General features: G+C 35.4%; 1 long non-coding RNA gene across 1 annotated transcript in view; it reads left to right on the forward strand.

The window, feature by feature from the left end:
- LOC141377053 (uncharacterized) overlaps nt 1-12601 on the forward strand; it is a 61086-nt gene that overhangs the window by 9665 nt on the left and 38820 nt on the right. The gene's annotated exons all lie outside the window — the stretch shown is intronic.

A 12601-nucleotide genomic window follows, 5' to 3' on the forward strand; every position in this document is an offset into this window, starting at 1 on the left:
CGAAGGACACTGGTTGGAGTCCCAGCTGGGTCAGTTGGCAATTCTGTGTGGAGTTTGCATGCTCTCCCCATGTTCGCGTGGTTTTCCTCAAAGGGCTCTTGTTTCCCCCAATAGTCCAAAGACATGCACTATAGTTGAATTGGGTAGGCCAAATTGTCCATAGTGTATGTGTGAATGAGTGAGTATGTATGTTTCCAGTTATGGGTTGAAGCTGGACCTGCATCTGCTACGTAAAACATGTGCTGTATAAGTTGGGGGTTCATTCCGCTGTGGCAACCCCAGATTAATAAAGAGATTAAGCTAAAAAGAAAATGATTGAATGATTTTGAAGAAAGCTGGAAACCTATATCCATTGACCACCGTGGTATTTGTTTTTCCTACAATGAAAGTCAATGGTTATTAGTTTTCAGCTTCCTTCAAAATATCTTCTTTTAAGCTTAACAGAATAAACAAACTTTTAAAGGTTTAAAGGTTTCAGTGAAAAACCTTGGAGTAACGATAGATGACCAACTAAACTTCTCTGACCACATTTCTAGAACTGCTCGATCTTGCAGATTCGTACTCTATAACATCAGAAAGGTCCAACCCTTCCTATCTGAACATGCAGCTCAACTCCTTGTTCAAGCACTTGTTCTCTCCAGACTGGACTTTTGCAACTCTCTACTAGCGGGGCTTCCAGCTAACTCTATCAAACCTCTTCAGATGCTTCAGAACGCAGCAGCACGAGTGGTCTTTAATGAACCTAAAAGAGCACATGTCACTCCGCTACTCATCCGTCTGCACTGGCTGCCAGTTGCTGCTCACATCAAATTCAAAGCTCTGATGTTTGCTTACAAAGCGACTTCTGGCTTTGCTCCTTGTCTGCTCTCACTTCTACAGATCTATGTGCCCTCCAGAAACTTGCGTTCTGTGAATAAACGTCGCCTCGTAGTTCCATCCCAAAGAGGGAAGAAATCACTTTCCCGAACTCTCGCGTTCAATCTGCCCAGTTGGTGGAATGAACTCCCTAACTGCATCAGAACGGCAGAGTCACTCGCTGTCTTCAAAAAACGACTAAAAACTCAACTATTTAGTCTCCACTTTCCTTCCTAATCTGCAATTGCCTCTCTGGCTCCACCGCTAACTGTATTACCAAAAAAATAAAAATTACTAATGTTCTGCATCTTACACTTTACATTCCTGAAACTTGCCTACAGCACTTATTCATTATTGCTCTTATAGTTGTGTAAATTGCTTCCTTGTCCTCATTTGTAAGTCGCTTTGGATAAAAGCATCTGTTAAATGTAAATGTAAATGTTTAAACAACTCCAGTAAATAGTGAGTAAATTTTCATTTTTTTGTGAACTACTCTTTAAAACCAATTAATGCTCTCAAAATCTTATTTAAACATCAACAAAACCACATTTTAACTGGATATTCTTCTGGCTAACATTTAGAAAGTCTAATGTGTTAAATGTTATTTTGAATCTTACAAAGACTTCTTTATCCGGTGTCCTGACATTTTATCCTACCCATCAGATTATGCTACCAACACTTTATTTGAATGGTTGGGGTTAGGGATTATGTAGGTTAGGGCAATATTATAGCTTCATATTACACCACTCCACATTAAAATTTACACTAGTAGCAAAAGTGGATGGGTAGCATATTGCGTCATCAAAATGTGCTACTTACTTTTTGAATGGGAGGTAGGACAATCTGACAAGGTAGGAAAAATCGACAGAACACCGACACAAATAAAGTCTAAAAACACTATTGGTGTTTTATTCATCATCAAAGCACTTACAGTATCAGCAAACGACAGCTATCAAACGCTAAATCTCAGAGAAAGAGGTTAAACTGTTTTTCTCTAGACCTAAAACCATTTGAGAGTACACATCTGAAAATATCGAGCATTAAATTTACTATTAAATAATTGGTTTACCTATAAATGATTATGTTTACTTTTTCAATCTTACTGTATTATATACACAGGCAAGCTGAGAAAATTGCCTGAAGCAAGTGGTATTTTTTGTGTTCTTTTCTTGATAGTTGACATCTACGTCTGCTTTTTCAAATTGCAACCCATTTCATCAGTCATGGAGCTGAAGCAACATAAATAGATTAACCCCCATTCTATAGACAAAGACCACTGCAATTATTATATAAGCACACAGAACATGAAGTGATTCGTGTCCTCGCTGTCCTACATTACTAAAGGCCTCGCAGTGAAGGGGAAATGAATTGAAAAACACACACACACACAGAAGACACAAGTCCTGAATGTCTCAAGGCTGTTGTCAGGATCACTCAGTGTGAGAAATTAATGAGTGCTTGTGCCACAACTTGTTTAGGTTCAGATGGTCAAGGGTGATTTTATCCTGAACTGTTCGCTGGGTAAAATCTCTGTTAATGTGCCGTCATTAATATCTCTATGTGCATTCGTGCATAAAATGTGTACTGAGTATTTTCAGGTTTGCAAAGACATTGCTATCAAGCTGAATGCTTCTAAAAGTGGAAACACAGTTCTGCATGAACAAGCACTTAATTTATTGGCATGCAAATGTGTGTACAAAGATGTAAAATCGTCTTTTCTGTGTAACATTAGAAGTTGGTGAGAAAATCTAACCTAAAGCTTTTAAATAATTGCAACTATTGAACCGTCAAATTAGAAAATGAGGTCCCGTTTTTTATTAAGTGGCCTTAATTACTGTGTATTTACATTTAAATAATTTGGTTCAGTGAACATATTATGTACATATGTTTGTTTTACATTGTACTTGATGAAATATGATGTGCATGTTATTAAAAACATCTTTAACTTCTGTACTGCATTTATAATTATAATGTTAGGCATCCCTTACACCTTAACCCACCTTTAAACCTACCCATAAGTAGGGCCAGATGGAATCTGCGGACATTTTTTGCTATTTCTGTGCAAAATTTTGTTCAAAATCTGCAGATGGTTGCAGAATGATTTTGGGAGTATCATAACTAAAACCTTAATATATGAAATTAAAAATTATTTTAACTTTTATTTACTGTTTACAATGCAAATCCAATTCGATGCACATTATTTGGTAAACAAAGCAAGTCTCTCATATAATGTTTCTAATAAAAGACAGAAAATATTACTTTACAAACTATATTGTAAATAAATCATATAAATATTTTCATATTAGTCAATAATATTACTTAAATTTAAAAACTGAATAAAAATGAATTTACACAAGTACATAAATAGAATCAAGGATGGGCTAAAAATCTGCGGAATTCTGCATGCGCAGATTCTGTCAGGCCCTAAGTCTTGTGTAATATATTATAAACACAACATGTTAACAAAATAATAGTACCAACCAATCAATGGCTAATTCTAAAAATCACTATAAGTAGAGAATTAAATTTCAGACATAGCATAACAAGTTAAAACTTGTTGAAACAGAATTAAACATTCATGCAAGGTTGTGGCATCATTTTCAACATATCATATTAAGTTATTACACATATACTACAGTACCACATGTGAAAGTATTGTTCAAATCATTTATTTCAAGACATTTGTATGTTTTTGTACTTAAAATATATTTAATTTGATATGAGATCGAAAAAAGTTAAGCCAGAATCGTGTAGTCCAATTGTATTATCTGCAATGAAATACAAGTCAAAGTAAATTTAGAAATAACTACTTTCTTTTTTTATTTGCGCTTTCCATACTGTCCCAAGTTTGATTTGGGGTTGTACGCTATAATCATTGTTTACTTATGAATATTTTGATAAAATAGATTTGTGTAATCGTAAGATGTGAAACTAATTTGAATGAATCCCTTTGTGTGAAATGTTTTGTTATGTTACTGAACAGCTCTTTAAGCATTATATACACAATTATAAGTGTTTACATTTTGCTACAATAAATAAAATGATTTTATAATACATTTTACAGGATTTTTATAATGTAATCATATAATGTTTATTACTGATTCATTTATTTTTTACCACACCATCAATTCAATCAAAATTAATTTCTCTAAATCAACATAACCAACATTTTCACTACTTACAAACCATGTTTTGTCAGTAAAAAAGGTTTTTCTCTACAATCTCCTCTTGAACATTCTCCTCATTCTGTAAAATTACAGTGATCTTGTTTTCCACAAGCAGCTAAGAAGCCGACTGAAATAAAAGGTGTTTTTTTCAGTGAGAATTGGGAACATTTCACACTTTCCCACTTTCCTGTAAAACAGCTCATCACCAGCAAAAGCCAGTGTAAATTCAGCCCAGCTTTGATCTCTGATCTCTGCAGGCTGGTGCATCAGCTTGAAAAACAGCAGACATGCCTGCCTAAACATAGCATGCCATTTACATGCACAGGCTTCAGTATATGAAAATTCCTGTGAATGTTAGGCGAGGGACAGACGGCGATGACAGAATGACACAGAGAAAGAGAAAGAGTATGGGATTTGGGCCGTGTGTAGTTTTATTTCCCAACAGGGATTGTAGAAACTCATTCACATCCCAACTCTTCATAATTAGACTCCATTGCTTAGTCTGTGTGCTATGGCGTAAACTGTAAAATGCACGTCTTATTAGAGAGAGAGAGACTAAAACAGAAAGAGAGGGAGGAATGGGGAAAAAAAAGAAAAATGCATGAAATGACCCAGTTTCCGGAGACGTGTGTCAGATGAGGATGTGTGAAGGGAATAACCTCTTTTCTAGGTAATTACTGAAAAACACACAGCATGTAATCCTTAAGGGGTTTCACATCAAGTCAAATGTTTCGTCAAATAAACAGCCAGATGAGCCGGTCCAAATTTAATAAATTAAATAGTCAGGTATACTTTCTCAAAATGTTAGAAAATGTGTATTTAAACAGATAGTTTCACACACACTCTGTAATTCAAGGGTGTAGATCAGGGGTCACCAACCCTGTTCCTGGAGAGCTACCTTCCTGCAGAATTCAGTCCCAACCCTGATCAAACACACCTGAACCAGTTAATAGTAACTAAAGCAGCACTTGATAATTACAATCAGGTGTGTTTGGTCAGGGTTGCAACTGAAATGTGCAGGAAGGTAGCTCTCCAGGGTTGGGTACCTCTGGTGTAGATTTTACTTTAAAACATTTTTCACTCAAAAATGATTATACAAAAACTATAGTAAACGTGTCAAAAAATAAAGACATGGCAAGTAACATTGAATTTAATACATAATTCCATATTGAAGACTGAAAAAGTTTTTTCTTTACTCATTCTATCTATCTATCCGTCCGTCCGTCCATCCATCTATCTGTCTGTCTGTCTGTCTTTCTGTCTGTCTGTCTGTCTGTCTACTATCAACCATCCATTCATCCATCTACCTATAATGCCTTTCCATCCATTCATTTCTAATACCTTTTTATCTATCCTTGTTGTTCATTTATCAATCCATTCATACATTTTTGTTCATTCAGTGTTCATTCATTCATTTTTCTAAGTCATCCTCCCATCCATCCATCCATCCATCCATCCATCCATCCATCCATCCATCCATCCATCCATCTATCTATCTATCTATCTATCTATCTATCTATCTATCTATCTATCTATCTATCTATCTATCTATCTATCTATCTATCATCCATCTACCTATAATGCCTTTCCATCCATTCATTCCTAATACCTTTTTATCCATCCTTCCTGTTCATTTATCAATCCATTCATAATTTTTTTGTTCATTCAGTATTCATTCATAAATTTTTCTTAGTCATCCTCCCATTCATCCATCCATCCATGCATCCATCTATCTATTATCAACCATCCATTCATAACAGATTACACCAGAAATGTGAATTGTGAGTTTACATCTGTGATTTAGAAGTTTTACTTTAAAAAACTACAACAGACCAAACTGAACATTCTAACATTTGCTCACCTCAGGTCACTAAAGATCCTGTAAGGTGCTTAGAAATGTGCATTTTTTTTATCGAAATTTGATGTAATGTCAACTGAAACCTGAAACAAGGCTGAAAATATAGTACCTCCCCTTTAAAAATAACAGCCATTAGCATTTTGTTTTTACCACAGCTCTGCCAGTAAGAGAGCATCAAATGAAAAACAAATGAGAAGCGTCTCGAAGAAGGCGGGGCATGTCAGATAAAGGGCATTTGATTTGTTAGAAGATTGGATAAGGACCTCAAGCATGAGGTGATGCCAAAAAACATAGTGAAAAATCGTCAATCCATTTAAACTAAAGTGACAGACTGAAAACTTTAGATGTTTATATCTTCTAAATGCATATGTTGTCACTGCTTTGGAGTGCACTAGTTTATAGATTTCGTTAAAACTAGCATACTGATATTAACATCTAAAAAACTTCACGGGACCGTTAATACTATATAAGATATATAAAAAGCATCCTAAAAGTGGCCCACGATCCCAATCCTCTGAAGCCTTATGATGTTGGGAATTAATTACAATCTGTGAAGAGACACACGTTAATCAATGCTGGTTGACATAGTTAACGTCAGAGCATGTGCGTCACTGTCTTTGAGTGTTCACAAGCGTGAATGAGCTCTGACGGCTACAACTGCTATCCTTTAATGTTTTCTTTTCCACTGATTTCACTGACATCTGGCCCAAAAGAGCTTGTAAATAAATCAAATCTTCATTCACATTTCGTGAGTTGTATGTATCACTGAGTAGAGAGGATTCAATACTGATAAACAATTGAGTTAATGATGTCAAAAACTGAAATCAGGATGATTCCTATAACACTGACCCAGTTCATCTGTGAGGAGGAGCTGCACTGAGAAGAACCTCTTACAAAAACACATTTTCCGATGCTCGGAAATCTCAATGCTTCCTGCCAGCTGCATCTCAGAGCGATAGCAAAACCCCACAGAAAGAGCACAGAATCAACTGACTTGAAGTAATCGACCAGGATCAAAGCCTTGACTCAAAACGGATGAAATAATTGGACAGTTTGCACATTTTCACGTTCTTATACTGTGAATCCCCAGTTCCTGAAAGCTAAAGCTTCACAAAAACATGAAGAGTTGGTTAAAAAAAATGGGTCAGCTATATAATGGCAGCATTCAGAATCATATACAGTATTACTCTGAAGGACACAGTATATGTACATCTATAGATATGCTGCATTCAACAGAGCATCCTGAAAAAAAGACCTACTGAATGAATACCGAGCTGTTTCAGTGCCTACAGCTCACACAACCACATACAACTCAATTGTATAAAATTGTAATGAGATGGTGGATTAAGCTGAATAGGTTTATGTAATATTAGGTGATTTTGATTCAATTATTCTTCAGCCCCAGGCATTTTAACAGACAAGAAGCTCATATTGCATCTATAAAGGTCAACTTGCTCTGTCAGCTTGGTTCTTCTCAAGACCTCAAAACATTACTGCATCTGAACTGTGACATACATAATGTAGTCTGAATTTTACACAGTAATAAAAGGAAAAACTGCAACTGAAAAAAGGAAGCAACGTTGATTTTTCTGTTAGTTTTGTAATTAATTGCACTGGTTTTAATACACCTAATGACTGACAGCTTCTAATGCTGAGTTGAGACTGCACGCTTATCAAAGTAGTCGTGTCACAGATGTTTTCACACTGCATGATTATATGGGGTAGGGTTTCATCACTGCTGTGTTTACACTGTAGGATGGATCGGTGACAGAGGGTTTCACCCTACATGACTTTACAATAGGAAGAATCGCCCACAATTATGTCTCGGCCCACAAACTACATCTCACAACCAAACACACGTGAGAAGTGACATGGAAACAACACAAGGTCACATAGCATTTGTTATTAACTGCATAATAAGAACGAAGCCTTTAGTGGGCTTGAAAATATACTTATTTTGCTCACTTGAGTTTTGAAGGGTTAGTTTTGAATTAGTCATTTCTCTTCAACTTCTTTCTTTTTCGACAAGGTTATGGTATTGCTCAGATGACAAGTCAGACAGACAGTGGTGCTGCTGCCAAATTTCCACAAATTTTTCTTCCAAATAAACTGAAAATGAGCAATTTTAACTTCTTCCTCCAACCTCCCAGTGGCCTGCAGATACCCATACTAGGGGATGCTGCTCTCTCATTGGCTGTAGGCGATCGCTGATATTATTTTCAGTCAGAATTCATTTAACATCATGATTTTGAATCGCAGACAGCTCCAAATATTTTGCATGCCAAATATTCACAGATATCAGCAAGACATTGGCGATTCAGTCAGATCGTGTCTTTGATAGTACACACTGTGTAATTGTTAGTAATGTCAACGACCACCGAACTGAGTGTGATTTCAGGCATTTATCAGTCAAAATCAGGGCTAAAATCATGCAGTCTGAACTCTGCATAGGCCTAATGCACATTACATAGACTCAAAAAATGCTGAGGTGTCAACCCAGGGCTAATTTTGTGCCAGAACACGGCGGATCTGGATCCAGCACCTCTGAAATCTGATCCGGTACCTCTATTTACCAATCTCCCTCCTCAACCAGTTCACTTTGATTTTCTTCCGCGACTCTCCAACCCTCTTCACTGTTATCTGTGACAGCCCTCGACCATCCAACACCTTGCCAAAACCCAACCCCCCACCACACTTTCCACTTTTGTGTGCAACACCTCTACATCCTCGGGTAACATGCCGGAACTGTTACCTCGATCTGTTCCTGGACCTCGCAATTCACAAATTAAGCACTGTCTCAACCCAACGTTGGGTCCAAATATGGACAATTTATTCAAATTAAATTAAAGTTAATGGATCAACCCAGCAATTATTTTAGAGATGAAAAAATGGAAATGTACTCACCCTCGTGTGGTTCCAAATCTCTATGAGTTTCCCTTTTCTGTTTAACACACATACACAAAAGATATTTTGGAGAATGTCAGAAATCTATAACAACTGACCTCATAATAAGAAAAACAAGTACTATTGAATTTAACGGTTACAGGTTGTCAACATTTAATAAAATAAAAAATATTTTGTGTTCAACAGGAGAAAAAAAAAGCACAATTGTGATAAATAAATATTTATATTTAATATGTAAATGATGACAGAATTTTCAGTTTTGAGTGATTTAAAGAGATCTCTTACAATTTTCCAATTGTATGGATTTACAATTATTATAGTAGGTTATTCTGTAAACCACTCATAAAATTTCCTTCCAAGTTCAATATAAGAATCAGGGTTCCCACTCTTTCATAGAAACCAAACTTTTTAAAATCACTAATATTTTAAATCAAGCACTTTTGTAATTGCACCCCAGCATATGTAGAACCATGAAAGTCCTTCCTAAACATTTCACTCACACTTAATATTTACATTAAAATGTCATAATGGTGTTGTTTTGAATGTCTTTTTTAAAAAATGCTGACCACTTTAGACAACCATTTAAAAGTCATGTTTAAAGAACTTTAATACAATTAGTTGAACTCTATACTGGCAATATCCAAATGCAGTTCCTGGATAAAATGCATTATTTAGAATAGTTCATGTAAAAGATTGAAATTTAAGTTTTTTTAATCAAGAATTTCTTAGTTTTTTGTTCAGGCTTTGAAAGCAGCACAGTACAGTTGTTGAAATGACACCATAAACTTTCTATTCAAGCACTTTCAAGGACCTGTGTTTGTTTTTGAGCACATTCCAGGTCTTGAATTCGGATGTCTGAAAATAAAGCACTTCCATGAAGCATGGGAAACCTGAAAAAAATGTCATCAAAAGCATTTTTTTCACATAATAATAAAAATAGGTCATTTATATTCACTTTTTATAACATAATACAAATGTTTTAGCTTCAGATGAAATTGGAAATCAATATTTGCTGAAATAACCAATGACAACAAATAAAAGCAATATTCAGAGCAAATTGCCGTTCAATCATTCATTCATTTACTTTTCGGCTTAGTCCCTTTATTAATCTGGGGTCGCCACAGCGGAATGAACCGCCAACTTATCAAGCATATGTTTTACGCAACGGATGCCCTTCCAGCTGCAACCCATCAATGGGAAACATCTACACACAATCATTTACCACAGACAATTTAGCTTACCCAATTCACACGACTTTGAACTGTGGGGGAAACTGGAGCACATCAACACAGGGAGAACAAGCAAATCCACCAGAAATGCCAACTGACCCGACCAAGGCTTGAACCAGCGACCTTCTTGCTCTTGCTGTGAGACGATCGTGCTACCCATTGCGCCACGGTGACACCCCAGACCAAATTGTAATATTCTGAAATAAATACTCTAATTTGCTCAGTTCAAATGATTTCTAGGAGGAAAGAGTGACGTGATGTTAGTAGCTGACGTAATGAGCAATGAATCATCTGAACCAGCTGAGCTGCAGGATCATTATTAATCATGGTGATGATGATCCCAATCACCTGTGCTTCATTTGCATGCTTGTAAAGGGAGCAAAGATGGCAGTCTGAAGTTGCTCTAATTATAGGCAGGGTATATACAGATAGATGTTTATGGCATAAAACATTGTTCACATGTATTTTTGAAGACTGGAGAGAGTGTGTGTGTGTCGAGCTTGTTTGCTTTAATGTTAAAGTCTGATTCTTCAGCAATGCCGTATGAAACTGCCTAACAAACTCGAAGGATCCACTGAAATTCACTAATAAATAAAATATCGCACCTTTTTTACCCACAGTGCAGCTCGTGCAATAAAGGATTTATATAACTTTTATACAGTTAAAAAGTTCTTACATTGTTTTTGCCAGTTACTGTACTACTTTTCTGAATTAAATATAACTTCATATGATTTTCATGACTAATAGATAGTTTAGAATAAAGTTTGTCCCAAATCACCACATTAAATTGAGAACACAACAATTGTGATTATGGATTATTATGGATTTTTTTTTCTGTAGACTATCTAAAAAGAAATAGCTTAAAGGGGCTAATAATTTTGTCCCTAAAATGTTTTTCAAAACATTTTAAACTGCTTTCTGTTTAAAAACTGATTCGAGCCTGAATCCCGACTTTGATCCTGCCTTTGAACTCTAGCCTGATTACCGACTTTAATACTAGCCGCCTGCCTCTGACCCATGCCTGCATACTCATCCTGTGTTCACCTGCCGCCAACCCAACGACTACATACTACTGTGTTTGATGTGAGTTAGCGCACGCACAACATATGTGTGCTATTGTTTATTAAACTGTTTAATAAAAATACTGAAAATGGATCCCTCTGTGTCAGCCACTTTGTTATATATATATCGGCAAAACTAAATTAAAACCCACTATAAAATGAATCGTCCTACAATATAGAGAGGTCTTATGAAGCAAATCTGAGGATTCCTTGCCAACTTCATAAGACCTAAATGTATAGTCATAAGGATTTTATTCATATTATTAATATTAGCTTCCAAAATGGTGTTAGCCGTTGGAAGAGTAAGAGTTGGCATAAGAAACCTCTGTTTGTGAAAGAACAATTTTAAAAAGTAAAATGTATTATTATAGGTCAGATATTAGTGAATGAGGTGAGTGTAAAATAACAACAAAACGTGTACAGCATTACAACTTTAATAAGATATACTGTATAGCCTATTATTATTTCCCACATGATTAATCTGAAAACTTTATTTCATATGTTAGTCTTAACGCTGACAGAAAATGTAACAATGCTTTTAAAGTATGTTTTTAAGCTATAGTAAGTTAAAGTTCACAGCAACTATTGTTTTATATTTTGACTTTTATATTAGCCTTTATATTAGTTTTTGTTTTGTTTTTGTTATTTATCCAAGAAACTATAATACTATAATGCAAACAGTAAAAGAGAACAGTGTTTTTCCACAATATACACATTAGATAAACAGGAAAGAAGAGCAAAACCAAAAATTAAATACATACAATTAAATTGCAATAAACAAATTGTACAGTAAAAAATAAGTAAAAAAATATTAATTCAAGTAGCATAAAATATCTCATATTTTTCAGAATAAGAAGCACATTTCTTAATACTAATTAATTTAAGTGAATTAATGAAATGTTCTATTTCACATAAGAAGTCTATAAGAGCTGATAGTTTTTAAAGTAACCTTTATTTGTAAAAGTAAAACTTCCCAGCAAGTACAAGAAAATCCACAGTATAGCTTCTAACGCCTTGTTTTGCTTTTCAAAATAACAAATAACACTGTTAAGGTGCAAATAACAACTCATGTTAACCTTGGAGAAGCAATATGAACTTAAATCATTCCAAAACAATGATGATATATTGCATTAAAAAAGTGACAAATGTCTTCACACTCGTATCGTAACATCACAATATTTGGACAAGAGTGCATCCCTGCCTTAAGTTTTCAAAACATCCGAATAATTTGCACGTTGAACCCTGTGATTAATGTTCAACAGCGATGATGACTATCACAATTGAATCGTGTCCTAATTAAATACTACGCAGTGTTGTCATTCAGCACATTAAATATTAATAATCCACCCTCTCGTCACAAGTTTTCAAAACAGCGCTATGAATGCAACACACTGTGATTAGTGTTCACATATCAGCGCACTACACACTGAACACCAGACTCACTCAGCACTGACAGCCCATCACAACACACACGCGCTTGAAGCTCTCTTGTGGATCCGGGAGGAACTCTAATGCATTTCTCTGGAC

Source organism: Danio rerio, chromosome 13 (assembly GCF_049306965.1).
Source record: "Danio rerio strain Tuebingen ecotype United States chromosome 13, GRCz12tu, whole genome shotgun sequence".
Taxonomy (NCBI): Eukaryota; Metazoa; Chordata; class Actinopteri; order Cypriniformes; family Danionidae; genus Danio; species Danio rerio.